General features: G+C 43.6%; 1 protein-coding gene across 5 annotated transcripts in view; it reads right to left on the bottom strand.

Moving 5' to 3' along the window:
- The window catches only part of SMAD1 (SMAD family member 1), a 77,627-nt gene extending 62,868 nt beyond the window's left edge, over window positions 1–14,759 (bottom strand). The window contains exons 1-2 of one of the 5 annotated variants that reach the window (XM_069540677.1): window positions 14,566–14,729; window positions 9,337–9,430 (exon numbers count right to left, since the gene is read on the bottom strand). The gene's annotated coding sequence lies outside the window, so the exon portion shown is untranslated. The other 4 variants (XM_069540676.1, XM_060012109.1, XM_060012104.1 and 1 more) reach the window with 4 other exon arrangements.
- Window positions 14,760–16,667: the final 1,908 nt, after the last annotated feature.

The raw sequence follows: 16,667 nt of genomic DNA, 5'->3' as shown, positions 1-16,667 counted from the left end.
ATTCCTAAAAGGGAGACACTTGCGCCGCCTCAAACTCCTCCTTTATAAATGATGCTGTAAGAAACAGCAGTTTAAAAAGTAAGATTTTAGTAGATAGCCTTTGTTAAGATTGGAAATTTTCCTTTTATTCTGGTTCTCTCAGAGATGGATTGATTGATTGCTTTACTGGGTTTATTTTTGTAATTTTTTTTTCCCGTTTTACTGATCGTTCTTAGTATCCTTTACTGAAAACGTAAGCAAAACAGAACAAAAATTACTGGCTTATTTTTTTGCATGTGAATTAATACTGTCCCGTTCAAGCAAATGTACAGATGGAAAATAACTGAAGGACTCTTTCAAGTATCATATTTTATTATAGGTAAAATATTAAAATGTTCATTTTTAACGGTTCATACACAGCTGGCAGTCACAAACTATCTACAGATAAGGGCAAAAAACGGTGCTCTTGACTCTAGAGGATTTGGGAGAGGGGATAACACAGCAAACAGCATACGGGTGTGGCAGGAACAGCCATCTGTGACACGACCACTTTAGTATCCTATCTGCCTTCCAGGCCCCTTCCTTATCCCCTATTCCAGGGTTTCTCAACCTCCGCATTACAGGACATTTGGCAGCATCCTTGCTGGCGGAAACAGCCCTGCCCTCCCCCCAGCTGTGACACCCAAACACTCCTCCAGACTCTGCCGGATAACCTCCGCTAACACTCTTCTCTCCTTTTCTCTTTGTGCTCTTGGTGCCCCAGGTCGCAACAGTTTTATTTATTAGCTCTACTTCTAGACTCTAGGACACAAGGAATTGCCGATTCCTTCAAGAAGGGAAAAGCGAAAGCTCTCAAACACACATATCCTTTCTTTCTATCTCTTCTCTCCTCAAATTAAAACAGGGGGAGCAAAAGTTAACCCTCAGAACTACCTGGGTCGTCTGGAGCACCTAGAACAGGTATCACCCGGCACCAAGTGCTGCTGGATATCAAAGACATAGTTCATGTTCACAACAGACCTACAGCATACCACACGTCCTATTTCCCGACATATTTTTAAACACATCAAAATGAAAAAATTCACTCATCACTACCGTGTGTCAAGCCGACAGTTCTCAATGCTATTGTACATTAGACTCACCTGTGGTGCTTCTTTAAAAGCTCCCTAACCGAAACCCTGGAATCAGAGCCCCCCCAGGGGCGGGCCCTGGCATTTCTGCGGTGGTTGTCATTCACAGGATTCTGATGTGCAAAGTGAGAACCACTGTGCTAACATCAAGATCGTAAAGATACTGTCCACATACCCTCAAGGAACTCAGTCTAAAGAATGAATAACATAACTGTAATAAAAGCTATTAAAACAGAAGCTGCATTAGACAAGCACGTTTGCATTTTTCCTCAAAGTTACAATCTCAGTGCAAATCCTACATTTATGACCACTTATCCCAACTTTATCAAGCTCTATAAGAGACACTATGAACAGAAATATAGGTAGAGATGCTCAAAAACTTGCCGAAAGAATCCACTAAGCTGGAGGTGGGCACAGTGCAGGAGCTCTACCAACTACGTTAGATTTCTTTCCTAATCCCTTGATTCTGAAAGGCTATCCCAATTACTGAAGAAATACACTCAAAATAAGACGCTATAACATGAGTAACGATGGCTTGTTATTTAGCTTTTCATATAATCGTAGTCTCCTCTTACCAGTAAGATTGCTTCTGCACAGCAAAAACTGACTTAGATGTTCCTCTCTCCCTCCCCGAAACAGAGCCCAGCACTGGATGCATGAAACATTTGCTGAATTGATTAATATTGGCTCAACAAAAAGCAGAACTGCTCAGTGAGGATGCACCGCTTTTAATGGAGGCTTTCCTGGAATACAGATCAACATCTCAGCCTGCACAGTATGACAAGACAGAACTCTTCAGTGTTTCCATGCAAATAAATGCTATAAATACAGCTTGGATGCCAATCATTTCAAGGGTAATCAAATTAATTTTGCTCACAGTTTAACAGAAGGCCATTTGAAACCAAGCTCGTTCTCTCGAGCTTGAACAAACTGAATAGAAGTCCTGAGCACACAAACACGAACACTGGGAAAATAAAGAGGTTGTTATTAATTATGCAGACTGCAAAGCCAGCAACGGACACAAAGCAAAACAGGAAGCCATAACAGATGGGATGGCAAGCTATGTACAGGCAGCTGTGCTGAGCTGTCACAGGGCTAAAGGTGTAATTCCTAAAGCCACACTCACTGTAGCATTACCACTCCCTTCCAAACAAAGCTACCCATAAAATTAAGGACGCTTTTTGATAAAATTAAGACTCGTGTTGCCGGCATTCATCCTCCCTCCCCAACTTGGCTTAAAGAGTTTGAAGGATGGCTCTGACCAATGCATACCAGCTCCGGCCCCCTACTCCCAGGCACCGTCCTCTGAAAGGACTTAACGAAAGAAGAGGCGGGGGTAACTGGCCTGTGGCTGAAATTCGTGGTAAGCCTGTGGGTAAAATTCAAAAGCCTTTTTTCCCCCCCAACTCTGAAATATTTGCAGATCACTTAAGAAAGAGGAGATGGTGGGTCAGAAGATGCTGATGAATCCTCTTCTGTCGAGTGGCCAGGTAAAAACTCAAGGCTGAGGTAAGACTGAGTGTACTTCGGTTAGGTAAGGACCCTACCAAAAACCACCTTACAGGCAGCACGTGAGAAGCCTTTCTTACGCCCATGACATTAACTATTACCCTCAAGAGACAATCTGGGAAATCAAATGCTAATGCCTAACTTCAAATTTTCTTCACTTTATAAGAGGTTTTACTATGTAGGAGAACTTCTTATTTCAATACCTTATGAACCAGTCTAGCTCAATAAGAAAAACCATGTTCTAAGGCCATCACTGTGTCTCATATGAATAAGAAAACGCCACTACAAATCAAATCTAATACTGCAACTCAGGTGGGAGAGCAAGAGGCCCATTTCGATGTGCTCTATGGAGCACTGGTATCCTTAAAAGTTCACTGATAAGTTGGGAGTCCGCCTGCTGGTGCAGGGGACGCGGGTTTGTGCCCCGGTCCGGGAGGATCCCACATGCCGCGGAGCGGCTGGGCCCGTGAGCCATGGCCGCTGAGCCTGCGCGTCCGGAGCCTGTGCTCCGCGGCGGGAGAGGCCACAATGATGAGAGGCCCGCGTACCGCAAAAAAAAAAAAAAAAAAAGTTCACCCATCATGCCAGCTGGTTGAGAACCTGCATAGAACTGAGAGCCCCTAAAGCACTGGGAACACCTCACATTCCAATGAGGAGACTCCTAGCCCAATGTCATGAGGGTAGCAGGGCAACATCAAGGAAATGGGATGGAGATGGCCTGTCTCTTATAACTCCAGCTTACATTCATTGTGTACCTCCTTGTGACCCCAGCTTCTCTTAGGAGGCAGGGAAATTTTGGCTTCCTTTCCTTCGGTGAGAAAAGCCCAGTTTCCCCAGACTGATCCTTCCTGGTCCACAAAGAATGATACAATAAAGTAAAAGAGAAGACATCGTCCCCATTCCAGTGAAGAGTCTCATCCAGGACACGGCAGAACAGTTCATGTCTATTAGTAGTTTGCATTTCATTCATTTGTGAATTGTTCCTGTCCTTTACCAATTTTTTTAGGAGCCCAGAATTTCATTTATTTTTTTTTTAATTGAAGCATACGTGATTTACGTTTCAGGTGTATGTACACACACACACACACACACACACACACACACACACACACATTCTTTTTCAGATTCTTTTCCATTATAGGTTATTCCAAGATATTAAGTATAGTTCCCTGTGCTATACAGTAGATCCTTGTAGTTTATCTATTTTACATAGAGTAGTGTGTATCTGTTAATCCCAAATTCATCCCTCCCCCGCTTTCCCCCTTGGTGACCATAAATTTGTTTTCTATGTCTGTGAGTCTTTTGTAAATAAGTTCATTGTATCATGTTTTTAGATTCCACCTATAAGTGATATCTATGATACTTGCCTTTGTCTGCCTGACTTCACCTAGTATGATACTCTCCAGGTCCATGTACCAATTTTTCTGTAGGGGTGGAATTTCCTATTGATTTTAAGTTTTTTACAAGAAGAGTAACTTGCTGCAAATTTGAACGGTTGTATTTTTGTGTGTGGTCATTCAAGAGTGTGTGTTTGGTCACATAAATGTTGTCAAATCTATAATTTTTTTCCTTTATGGTTTCTGCTTTCTGAGCCATGTTTAAAAGAGCTCTACAGGGACTTCCCTGGTGGTCCAATGGTTAAGACTCCACACTCCCAACGGAGGGGGCACGGGTTCGATCCCTGGTGGGGGAACTAAGATCCCGCATGCCACACAGCGTGGCCAAAACAAAAACCAAAAACAAAAGAGCTCTACAAGCAGCTATTAGTACTACCCCCGCCCCCATACCCCCATCTCTTGAAAATGACAATTCACTCAATCAATGATAATCGAGAATCCATCTCCCCCTTTCCTTCTGACACTATGACCAGAATCCACGCCGGAATCTTTCTTCACTGAGTGTGTATTCTCTAATGAAAAAAAATTTTTTAACACTAATGAATAGTGTAAGAAAAATCCATAGATAAATTCACAATACTTACTTTTAAAAGCTCTGGGCAACTTTAAATAGCTTTTTAAAATCAATAAAGGGCATTCTTCTCTTAGTTCAATTACTATACTTTTCTTAAAAAACTTTAGCTGGCATTGTCAGGGAAACACTCCATCTACAAATTCCCAAACTTGATATTCCACAATTTCATTATCAGGATTCCCATTGCTTAACCCTTCTCAGTTCATTTAATCCATTAGACTCCTTATAACCTGTAACCCCTTATCTAGGTTGGATTCGATATTGCTCTCATTAACATTCTAGACTCTACAATCACATTGACTCTTACAAATATTAAATAGCTAACATTTTCCAAATGCTAATTATGTGCCAGGTCCTAGGCTAAGTCCCTTATGTATCCTGTACTTCACTGACTGCAAGATGTACCCTCTCCTAACCAGGAAATTTACAGTCAGTGGTATGTTGTGCCTAAATGATGGTTTTTTCCTCAGTAGTACATGAAATAACATCTTATGATTAACAGCATCTTAGATGAAATATGGAAGGATAACTCATCTCATCTTTCTATCAATCCTGAGGCTGATACTATTATCTCTATTTTTCAGATGAGGAAAGTGAGGTTCAAAAAGTTAATGGTCAAAAAAAAAAGTTAATGGTCACAACATTGTAAATCAACTATAGTTCAATTTTTAAAAATTAGAAAAAAAAAGTTAATGGCAGCTTTCCCAAAGTTATAAAAAAGCAAGTCAGTGTTGGGGGCTGGGACTTAAACCCAGGCAACCTGACTCTAGAACCTCATTTCTTAGCCTATTTTCTATCCCTCAGCCAGAATCATCTCTGCCAACATTCCTCTCCAATCTTACTTTCAGGCACCAAGTTACACTAAAAAGCAGCAATTACTAGTCTACTCTACAGCCACGTCAAACCTCACCCCAGGCTTCCTCCGACTGCTCAGCCTCTGAATTCGCCACAGATTTCCTGGCACATCACCTACAATGGTTCTTCCAAACCTTCTCCATTATTCTTAAACTTCCAGCACCATTTTCTGATTCTCCCGGCTCACCATCCCAATGAAGGGACTGACTTGCCTCCGACACTACTGGGAAAACCAGCGCAAGCTGACATGAGCTCTGTGCCATCCGCTTTCCTCTCTCGGACCCCATTCTGCTTCCTTCTCAGACAATCTCCCTCCTTACCATGACTAATATTTTGTCACCTGCGCTCCAGATCACTACCTCCATCATCTCATCTCTGATTGCTTTCTGTCCATTAACTTCTTTCCCTCAACCTTCAAATAAGAAGTCGTCTCATCAATTTTGAAACATAAATCACTCGAGGGCATAGAAGACTCTGTTTCTTATTTCTTAATATACTCAGTCTCTTCACCTCAGCTGCATTCACTTGATTACCCTGACCTTCTCTCCTTCACCCTGAACCATACAACATGTCCCCCTTTGAACCTTCCTCTGGAATCTCTCTTCCCTTGGCTTCCTGGTTTAACTTCTCCTCTGACCCCACACCTTCCTTTCAGTTCCTTCTTTTGTCTACTTCAAACATGCCTCTCCTTTCTACCACTTCCTAATTGTGGGCATCAAGGGAAGATTCAACCCACCAGCTCTCTGTTTCTCTGTACATGATCCTCTCCAAATACCCATCCATTCCCGGACGTTCCACCATCATTCCCAACAGATCACTACTTGGCATCTACGTAAAGCTCCGAGCCCTCCCCTAGGCTTTAGCTTAGTTATGTATCTCCAACTTGCCTGTAGAATACTTACATACCCCACCTTAAATTCAACCTGTCAATTCTAATTTATCATTCACACAATTTTTATTCCTTCCAGAACCAGTTCTTCTCTATTCTTAAGTAAAGGCTTTATTAATTTTCCAGCCACTCAGGTTGGAAACTTAACGATAATCTGACACCCCTCTTTCCCATTACTCTCTAGCCAAATAACCACCAGGTGTCTTTTCACTCACAAAACCCACCCCATCAGAGAGAGAGAACTCAAAGCGCTTTCTTATCAATCTCCTGGCATATGGACTCTACCCTGTCCAACCCAAACTGCAAGTTCAAACACCTTCTGTGACTTCCCAGTGCTTCCTTATTCTGGCACGCTGAGGTCCTCAAACCCTCATCCTCAACTTAACCTTTCCAAACACCTCTCCCAGCTCACCACATGGGACCACATCAGGAATACCCTCTGTGGTCAGTCAGAGCTGCAGACTGGCCTCCAGATCTGTGCTGTCCAACGTGATAGCTCATTGTTAAACAGGTGGCTATTTAAACATAAATTAATGAAAATTTAAAATGCAGTCCTCAGTTGCACTAGCCACATTTTAAATGCACAACAGCCACTCGCGGCTAGTGGCTATAGTGCTGGACAGCACAGATACAGCACATTTCCATCACTGCAGAGAGTTCTATCGGACAGCGCTGCTCCTGTTACCTTGAGTCTTCCACGCCGTTACTCTGCCCAAATGTCTCTTCCTTCTCCCAGTGCAAACCCACACATCCTTCCACATCACAGTGGGCCTCATGTGAACTGTCTGTACAACTTACCCCTATATTACCCTGCAACAACTCTTGTGATGTTGCATTTAATTCTTCATTTTTGTGGGTCTCCTCACTAATTACTGAGCCACTCTGAACTAACGGATTCACTAAGTGAAGCATATGCTCATTACCACACTGCATCAAAATTATCAAATAAGGAGATATTTAATACCCCTCTCCTCCATTAAAAAGACATGTTTTCCTTCAATCTAAACAAAAGATCTTGCATTTAGCTAACTAATGACTTAATTTAATGCCTAATTATAATACTTGAAAGATAATGAGTTCCCTTTTCTTCTTGTGGTATTCGAAACTGAAAGAAAAAAAACTATAAAGGTCTGAAATACTTCCACTTTGCATAAGCACACCGCAAAGAAACCACAAAAGATAGACACGGAGAGGAAAATGAATGAATAGTTTGAGTAACTATACCCTAACTATCTGGAATTGTAGGAAAAAATATAGTACAGCTGCCCTAAAATTAAGGGGAAACTACAAATAAAGCATTAAAAAATTACACGTATAAATATATTTTTGAATCAAAAGCTAGACCCCTCTATCCTCCTTTTCGCAAACATGACATAGTGAATATTTATTTTCACCGTGAGCTCAAAAGCATATAGATGCATAAGTAACTGCTGTGTATGTTGTATGTGTTCCTTGAAATCCAGGCTTGTCTCAAGAAAATTAGTTAAGAAATCAATCCACCAACCATAGACCTGGGTTCTATATAAGGCTCCTATGTGAACACTAGGAACCAAGCAGAGAGATTTGGGAGAATTGCCAGGTATGGATTCCCTCAAACCTTAGAGAGTTTGATGCTTTATCTTCAACAGGGAATGTTCTCTAAAGTTCTGATTTTAGCTTATTAAAAAATCACAGGGGGCTTCCCTGGTGGCGCAGTGGTTAAGAATCCACCTGCCAATGCAGGGGACACGGGTTCGAGCCCTCGTCCAGGAAGATCCCACATGCCGCAGAGCAACTAAGCCCGTGTGCCACAACTACTGAGCCTGCACTCTGGAGCCCGCAAGCCACAACTACTGAGCCCTTGCACCACAACTACTGAGTCTGCATGCCACAATTACTGAAGCCCGCGCACCTAGATCTAGCCCGTGCTCTGCAACGAGAAGCCACCGCAATGAGAAGACCGCGCACCACAACGAAGAGGAGTCCCCGCTCGCCACAGCTAGAGAAAGCCCGCGCGCAGCAACGAAGACCCAACGCAGCCAAAAATAAAATAATAAATTAATTTTTTAAAAATCACAAAGATGTTAGATTAAACTGCTCAAATACTGCAGTTCCCAGCATCAGCCTAAAAGCCCGATGCAGTCATTGGAGTTGAACTGTTTTTGAAAGACTGGCTTTTCCCATCTGAAAGACAGCTTTCCTTATGCAAATGAATGTTCTACAGGGCCCGCTCATTTCTGCAAATCAGCCAGCAATAGCTGTAAATGTTACTTTTTTGCCTAGGACTAGTAGTACATCTCTAAAACTGACGTTATTTTAATAACGAACACCATAGTGAAGATTTTGACTTAGATTTTAAGTAAGTACATTCATGCAACTTAGTTTTTTTTTTTTTTTTAAAGGCAGTAACTCCAGAAGTATTAAAAATACTTCAGGTATTTTTGCAGCAAATCAGATGACAGGTCACCAGATTAGCCTAAATAGTTGCAATACGACGTAATAGCAGAAAAGGGGGATAAAGAGTCAAGAGATTTCAATTCGAGGCAAAATGGAGATGCCTCTATTTGTTACCAAAGCACTTCCTGCTAATCTTGGTACCAAAAATTAAGACCACAGCCTCCAGGCTGGTGAACACATCAAGGTGCTATGCGGGTGGGGCGCCTGGAGAGGACATGGAGCTCATGGCGCCCCATACCTTGCCCTGTGCATCTCTTCTATCTGGCTGTTCCTGAGTTATATCCTTTCATAATAAACCGGTAATAGTAAGTTTTTAAAAAAGAAAAGAAAAACCACATACAGAAGTACAATTACACAGAACACTTCATCAGCCTCAATGTCATTTTATAACTTTATATTTCATTTCTAAATTTTTATATTTAAATTATCCCTTTCCTCCTTAGACCTTTCCAATTCTCTCCCTAGTACCTCCTAACTCCTTCCCTAAATACCCCAATCTCTGACTTTTGGTTAGGAATATGATTTGTTTTTGAGAGCCAAACGAGGAGATTTGTACAGCAGACTTGCCTGATTTAATTTGAACTTCGTAGAATCTCGGATCTACCATTTTCTAGTAAGGTCCCATTGACTAAATCAGGCATAAGGCGTTTCTTTTCCATCTCTAAAATTAAAAAAAAAAAAATCAATTTTAATCTGTAAAAAACATCTGAGGTTGTCAGACTTGATTCATACTCAGCTCAAATAATGTTGGGTACAAAAAGTTAACATCATGCCAAAAAATTCTCCTTTCCTCCCCTCCCCAATTAACACTGGATATGCTCAGACCAAAGGCCCAGGAGCACAGCGAGTGAGGAAGGAAAGAACAAACAAATGGGAACTTGACAATGACAGTGATCCAGGTGCAGGCTTTCCCTCCTCCAATCACTGGATGGGTGACTTCAGGCAAGTCCGCTATCTTCCCTGGGCCTCGGATTGCTCAACTTGATAGGAACATCAAAGTAGCTTTTAACACTCAATATCTCTATTCTTTGTAAAGGAAATTACAAATCAGTGTTTATGAACACACTTGGCAAGGCAGTCCCATGGATGTCCTTCACCTGAAATTTGGGTACTTCTGTGCACACACAAGCTTCAGGGCATATAAGCATTTTTGGATTGGAGGATGGGAGCGTGATAGGGGATCCAGGGTTTCATCAAATTCTTAAATAGCCCTGACGAAAAAAAATAAAAATAAAAATGACTGAACTGTAAGACTATACAAAAATAGACATAAATGTAAAAAAATAAATTCCAAGGAATTTGCAATGAACTATTTGCATCTCAAAGTGCAGTGTTTACCAGCTAAAGAAGACTAATTTTAATGAGATAAACTGAACTACTAGAACTTTCTTTTTTAGTACCATCAGCTTGTGATAATACAAGAAAAAAGCAAGGGGAAAGTGACAGGAATTATCCAGAAAAGCAGAGATAAAACCAATTTGGCTTTGAAATGCATTACTTTTATGTCAGATTTAGTCTTCCAATTATGTTCTGCTTAGAGAGGTGTTAACATTATGTTTCCTTTCTTAAGCACTTAAAGGAAGACAACAGAAGATGGTCCAGAAAAGCACAATAGAAGGCAAAGTTGTCTAAAAGACTAAAAAATAAAAGCAAAGTCATATCTATACCAGAATAATAAAGCCCAGCAGAACAATGATTATTCAGGTATTCTAGATAGATAGATAGATAGATAGATAGATAGATATAAGTGAGGGGACTTCCCTGGTGGTGCAGTGGTTAAGAATCCGCCTGCCAATGCAGGGAACACGGGTTCGAGCCCAGGTCTGAGAAGATCCCACATGCCGCAGAGCAACTAAGCCTCTGCACCACAACTACTGAGCCTGCGCTCTAGAGCCCACGAGCCACAACTACTGAGCCCATGCACCGCGACTACTGAAGCCCGTGCGCCTAGAGCCCGTGCTCCGCAACAAGAGAAGCCACCGCAATGAGAAGCCTGCGCACTGCAATGAAGAGTAGCCCCTGCTCGCCACAACTAGAGAAAGCCCGCGCGCAGCAACCAAGACCCAACACAGCCAAAAATTAATTAATTAATTTTTTAGAAAAGTGAGGCTCTAGAGTGAGCTTGCCTTGTTCACTTCATGGCTAAGAATATAATGACTAGTTACGTAGCCTGAGGCAAGACAATGAATCACTCAGAACTCAGTTTCCTTACCTGTAAAAAGGTGACAACGACAGTACTTAGGGAAGTTTTGATGCTTAAATGAGATATGAGTATTAAAGACAAGGACACAGAAAAAAAATCAGCTACAATTATTTCTCCTACCCAAAGCTCTAAATCAAATTAGAAGCCATGACACCAACGATAAATATGATTGACAGAAAAGTCAACCTTGTTTTATGCAGTAGCTTCAACTGTCACTTCCAAACTCTTTTAACAAGAGCAACTAGGAAGCAGCAAAATTAATTGACATATTTCTTTCTCCCTTCGACCTCACAAACTCATCCACAGAGGTACCAAGTAGAGAAGCAGCTGAAAGGTGAGTAGAAAGTGTGGATGAGCAGAGGCGAAAGGTCTAGAGCAGCACTGTCCAATAGAACCTTCTGTGGTGATGGGAATGTTCTATGTATACATTCTCCAAGGTGGTAGCCACTAGCCACATTAGCTACTGAGCACGTGAACTGTGGCTAGTGCTACTGAGATGAATTTTTATTTTATTTTAATTTTAATTAATTTCAACTTAAATACCCACACATGATTATGGCTACCTAATTGGACGGCACAGCCCTGATGACCCATAAATTGAATAAGGATTGCCAGAAATTTAAGCAAAAACTAAGAATCTTCTTTTCCTGAATTGTTTATATGTTCAATTCAAATATCTCTGTTTCCAGTGGAGACCTGGTAACTATGCTTAAAGAAATAACGTATCAGCGTTTGCATCAATACAGTGCAACTCAGTGTTAATAAAAGGATCAGAGATGTGAAATACGTGGTCCTCTGATATTTTATAAGGTCCTTAAGGCCAAGTTAAATTCAAGCTCACATGAAGCATGATTCAGTGCATGGGTCAGAGCTGCTTTGAGGGTCCTTATCGGCACCCTCAAAGCATCTGTTTCTCCACTACCAAATGGAAAGCTATTTAGACAATGCAGACTGAACATGCCTTAATTTAGCTTCAATTTTTTCAGCAATTCAGAGTTCTGTAAGCCTTTCCCCTTTTCAGAAACACTAGCATTCCTTGCCAGTTTGGCCTTTCCACTATAAACAAAATCCATGTACCACCCATATCTGAAGGATAACGCCAGACTCCTGCTTAGCTGCCCCTGTAATATGGTTTAATTATGATGACTGAACTAATAGGCTGACATCATAGACTTTTACAGGCTGACCCCATGTCATCCTGATGTATCATTTTGCACCAGTTCAGTGCTGTAAATCAATTTAAGATCTCCAGCAGGTTGAAAAGGCTGGTAATGATGCTTTCTCTGCCGTCTCTGGAGACTCTACATTATACACAACTTACATTATTTATAAAGCCTCAATGATGCTTCCATTAGCCTTGTAAGACTACACAAATGAGATCTTTTATACACACACAACTTGGCCTTGATTATGTAGGCGACTGCAGCTTAAATATACTCATCTCATTACACTCAAGTTTATTCTTTTTCCACTCTAACCAAGTTACTAAACCCAGACTTACTAGAAATCAAAATCACAAACTGCAATTTAGTTTTCAACTAATAAATGTATTTGGAAAAATGAGACTTACTTCCTCTTAATGCTTTAATGAACTTAGTAGAAAAAAAATTAAATTCCAAGAGGTGTAAGAAGTTCATATTTTAAATTGCCTAAAAACTGTCGTTTCTCTAAAATGCAAAGGTCATCAGCTCTTCAAGGGTATAAAACCAAAGGATACTGCAAAAAGGAAAAATGTATTTGGTTACATACCTATGCTTGGAGGGGTCAAAACTAAATCAAGGACAAATCCCTACCCTCAGAAGAAACCCAATCCTGCCTGGATCCTCCAGAGGCTCTGACATCGCCCACCTCTAGAAAATCATCTCCCACGACCCTGGTTACAGTTTCCTAAGAACTGCAATATTACACAAATGTACACCACCTGCACAGAAATATCAAATAACTGCAGATGGGAAAGAGGGAGAGAGAGGGGAGGACAAACATTTAAATCAGTTACAGCATATTTAGGCCTGGCACCTCCATCAGAATTAACACTGATGCAAAATATTTATACTAATTGAAAATCCCGGGGCAGTGCACATTGATTCTGCCCTGATTCTTTTTAAATCGTGGTTCCAATACAGCTCAGCTACCTCCAATAAAGCGTCAAGAGGTAATGAGAAACAAGATGAAAAATCAACATGGGCAGAGAACAGTTTTCTCATTGTGCTACTGAATGCAGGCATGTTATCCACGGCAGGTAATGAAAGCGAGAAACGTTCTGAAATAAAGGCATTTTGCGATTGAGCTGCTTGCTAGGAGTTTCAGTAAGAGGAAGCACATACAGAGATCAGGCAACTTCTGTATCATTCCACCTACTCTGAAATTTCAGCAAGAGAACCTCAGGGGAAAGCAAGAGGCCGGCTGTCACAGCACTCACGACAACGATGTTTTCTCGGGAGAGGGTTCGGAGACGCGCCTCTATTTTCAGAAGGGAAGCGCCCGGCCGGGGACCTTGCAAGTGCACTGAAACATCGTCCGCGCCGCAAAATAAACAAAAGCCGCAGCTACTGTGGTTGTAAGATCCGGCAGGCATTTTTTCCCCCTCCCTTCCCAAAGTACATCACGCAAACGCTCTCCCTGGAAGCCTTCATATTTATTAAGCAACTAGAAAAACAAGCCCACGTCTGTCTCTCTCACACCCAACACCCCCCCCCCGCTTCCTGCAGAAACAACCCCGAGAAACACTAACAAAGACCGGGCGCAGAGTAAATGAACAGTTGCTGCACAGCGAACTCACAAATACACATGCAGTGAGGCAATCGAATCCGGGAAAGGGAAAGGAATGAGACGACACTCGGAGACTCCGGGGGGTGTAGGCGGAAGAGAAAAAAAAAAAAAATACGCGCGCCGCCGCCGCCAAACCTTTGAATAAATGAGAGGGAATTTCAGTACGAACTTTCCTTGACCTGGACCCCCAAGACGCTAGTAGGGGGCACAGGAAGGAGCCCGCCCCGGACGCAGAAGGACCCAGGGCACCGGGTGTCCCCTTTACAACAGCCCCGCTCCGCGGAGAGGGCAGCGCCGGCGACCGCCCTCCGACTCCCGCAGGGGTCGCCCGGGCCGGCGCGGGACACAATGGGCCCGCGGGCCGCGCCGACGGCCCAGGCTCGGCTGCAGGAAGGGAAAGGGAAACGGGCAGCGGGCGGAGGGGGAGGGTGGCCGCGGAGGGCCGGCCGCAGGCAGGGCCGGGGACCGAGGAACGCGGCTTCCCCACCGCAGACCCAACAAAGACGCGGGGGGCACACGGGCCCGAGCCTTGCCCGGCTGGCCAGGCGCGAGGAGAGGAGGAGGTGGCAGGCTTGCTCCTCCGAGCGGCCGGGAGGCGCCATCATGGGGGGGGGGGAATCCCCGGTCCGCCCCACGCGGGGAAGAGCCCCCTCCCCGCCGCAGCCCGCGCCGCCGGCCCCGCGCGCGATCGTGGCCACCCGGCCGGGCCGCGCCCGCCCCAGCCCGCGGCGGCGGCGGCGGCGGCGCTGGGAAGCCCGGAGCGCCGAGGGGAGGGCGAGGACGCGACGGAGGGGAAAGTTGGGTTCGGGTCTGTTTCGTTTTACCGGGTTGGCTGCGCGCCTGTCCACGCGGGCGCACGAGTTGACCAGGCGAGCGGGGTCCCCCGCGGCCCCGGTCCGGCCGGCCGGGCGCTGCGCTCGCAGGGTCCCTCCCCGCGCCTCGGCCCGGGCTCAGCGGCTCGGCCTCTCCTTCCTCCTCCCGCCCGCCCGCCCGCTCGCACACTCGCTCGCTCGCTCGCTCCCGGAGCCTGGATTGATCTGGTCGCGCTGGCGTCAGGGAGTCGGAGCCGCCCAGCCTCCACTCCTCAGCTGCCAATACCCGGCGCACTCGCCCGCCCGCCTGCTCTCTAGCTCGCTCACACGCGCACTTGCGCGCGCCGCCGCTCCCGCCGCGGCTGCGCGACCAGGGATCCTCTCCAAATTCCCGGCCCCGCCGGCGCGAGCGCTGGGCCCGCGCCGCCTCCCGCGCCTCCAGCCCCACGCCCCGCTGGTTCCAAGGAGAAAACACCACAGCCCCTGCCTCCTTTAGTCCCGGGGGAGCGGTCTCGGTACCTTGCCTGCCGGTGAAGTTCCGCGTTCAATGTTTATTTTTTTGAAATGTTCGTAGAACAAGTCCACCGGGCCCACCCAACCGCTCTATAAACGTGGAGTGCGTTTTGACAATTACCTTTCGAGCCTCGCCTTTTTATGTCTAGTTTCATTGCCCCTCGCTTACTCCTCAATGATTTGCAAGCCCCAGAAGTTGCACGTACCCAAAAAGGATAACCTAGTAACTATTGCATGTGCTTGTAACAAACCCTGAATCAATATGTGTGTTTTATGCCAATCCGGGATCTAATGATTCCAGTTGGTTACCTCGCTGCTCCAAATAATGACAGATGCCACAATAGAACTTTAAATTTTTTTGATCCAGTTTCTACAATCTTTTAGATGACACCAACTTCCCAAAATAAAACCGAACTAGCTCCCAGATACCTGATCTGCGTAGACATTGAAAATATTTTTTTGTAAGATTTCATTTTTCTCTTGGCCAGCTCTCTGGAAGCCGGCATGAACTCTTGGATAATTACCATAATGTTGAGTTATGTTTAGAGGCGAATAATTATTCTGAGGAATAAATTTCACATGTACCAAAAGAACCATTACCAGCAATATTTTTTTAAAAATCCAATTAATGGTACTCTCCAATTTTTCATGTAATTTTACACGTGCACACTCCATTTAAAATTCTTATTTATTAACTATTTTTTAATTTCTGCATTCCATGTTTAATTATTCTAAGGAAATGCAACAAGTCCCCCAAAACACATGAAATACTATTTATATATAGGGCAGAATATTTCTGCTAATTTCTTCATTAAATATTTGAGCACTTACAGGTCAATTCTTGGGCCTCATCTTATTTTCCCAAAAAATCAACTTCTGATATAGTTATTCATTCTCTGCTCCTCAAAACAGCAGTTGGAGTGAATGCCACTCCCATCAGATCACTCCTCTGCTCAAACCCTCCTTTGATAAATAGAATGTGCTATATCCATACACTGGAACATTATTCAGTCATAAAAAGGAAGGAAGTACTGACACATGCTACATGGATGAAATTTGAAAACACTATGCTAAGTGAAAGAAGCCAGACACCAAAGACCACAAGTTGTAAGCTTCCATTTATACAAAATATCCGTAATAGGCAAACCTATAGAGACAGAAAGGAGAATGGTGGTTGCCTTTGTTTGGGGGAATTGGAAAGGCTGGGGTGGGGGTGGGGTGATAGGTAAAGGTTATGGGGTTTCTTTTGGGGTTGACAAAAATGTTCTAAAATTAGTTTGTGGTGATGGTTGCCCAGCTCTGTGGATATACTAAAGCCCACCGAATTGTACACTTTGTGGTCAAATTGTCCCAACGTGTGAATTTTATTTCAATAAAGCAGTTAAAAAAAAAAAAAGACATGACAACTAATCCTTGTTTGGATTCTGGATGAGGGGAAAAGCTATAAAAAGACGTAGAACTGTTCATTTTTTTAAATCTATAGATGACCTTTCCCAGTGCAGCCTAGTAGCCCCAAATGATAATTACTAATACTACACATGCTGTGAAATTTGATCTTGCCAATCGTGCCAGTTATTTCTTTCAATGGTAATAGAAAATTG

The sequence above is a fragment of the Delphinus delphis genome, chromosome 5 (genome assembly GCF_949987515.2).
Source record: "Delphinus delphis chromosome 5, mDelDel1.2, whole genome shotgun sequence".
Taxonomy (NCBI): domain Eukaryota; kingdom Metazoa; phylum Chordata; class Mammalia; order Artiodactyla; family Delphinidae; genus Delphinus; species Delphinus delphis.
Note: the sequence above shows the minus strand (reverse complement) of the source record. Positions and strands in the feature narration are given on the sequence as shown.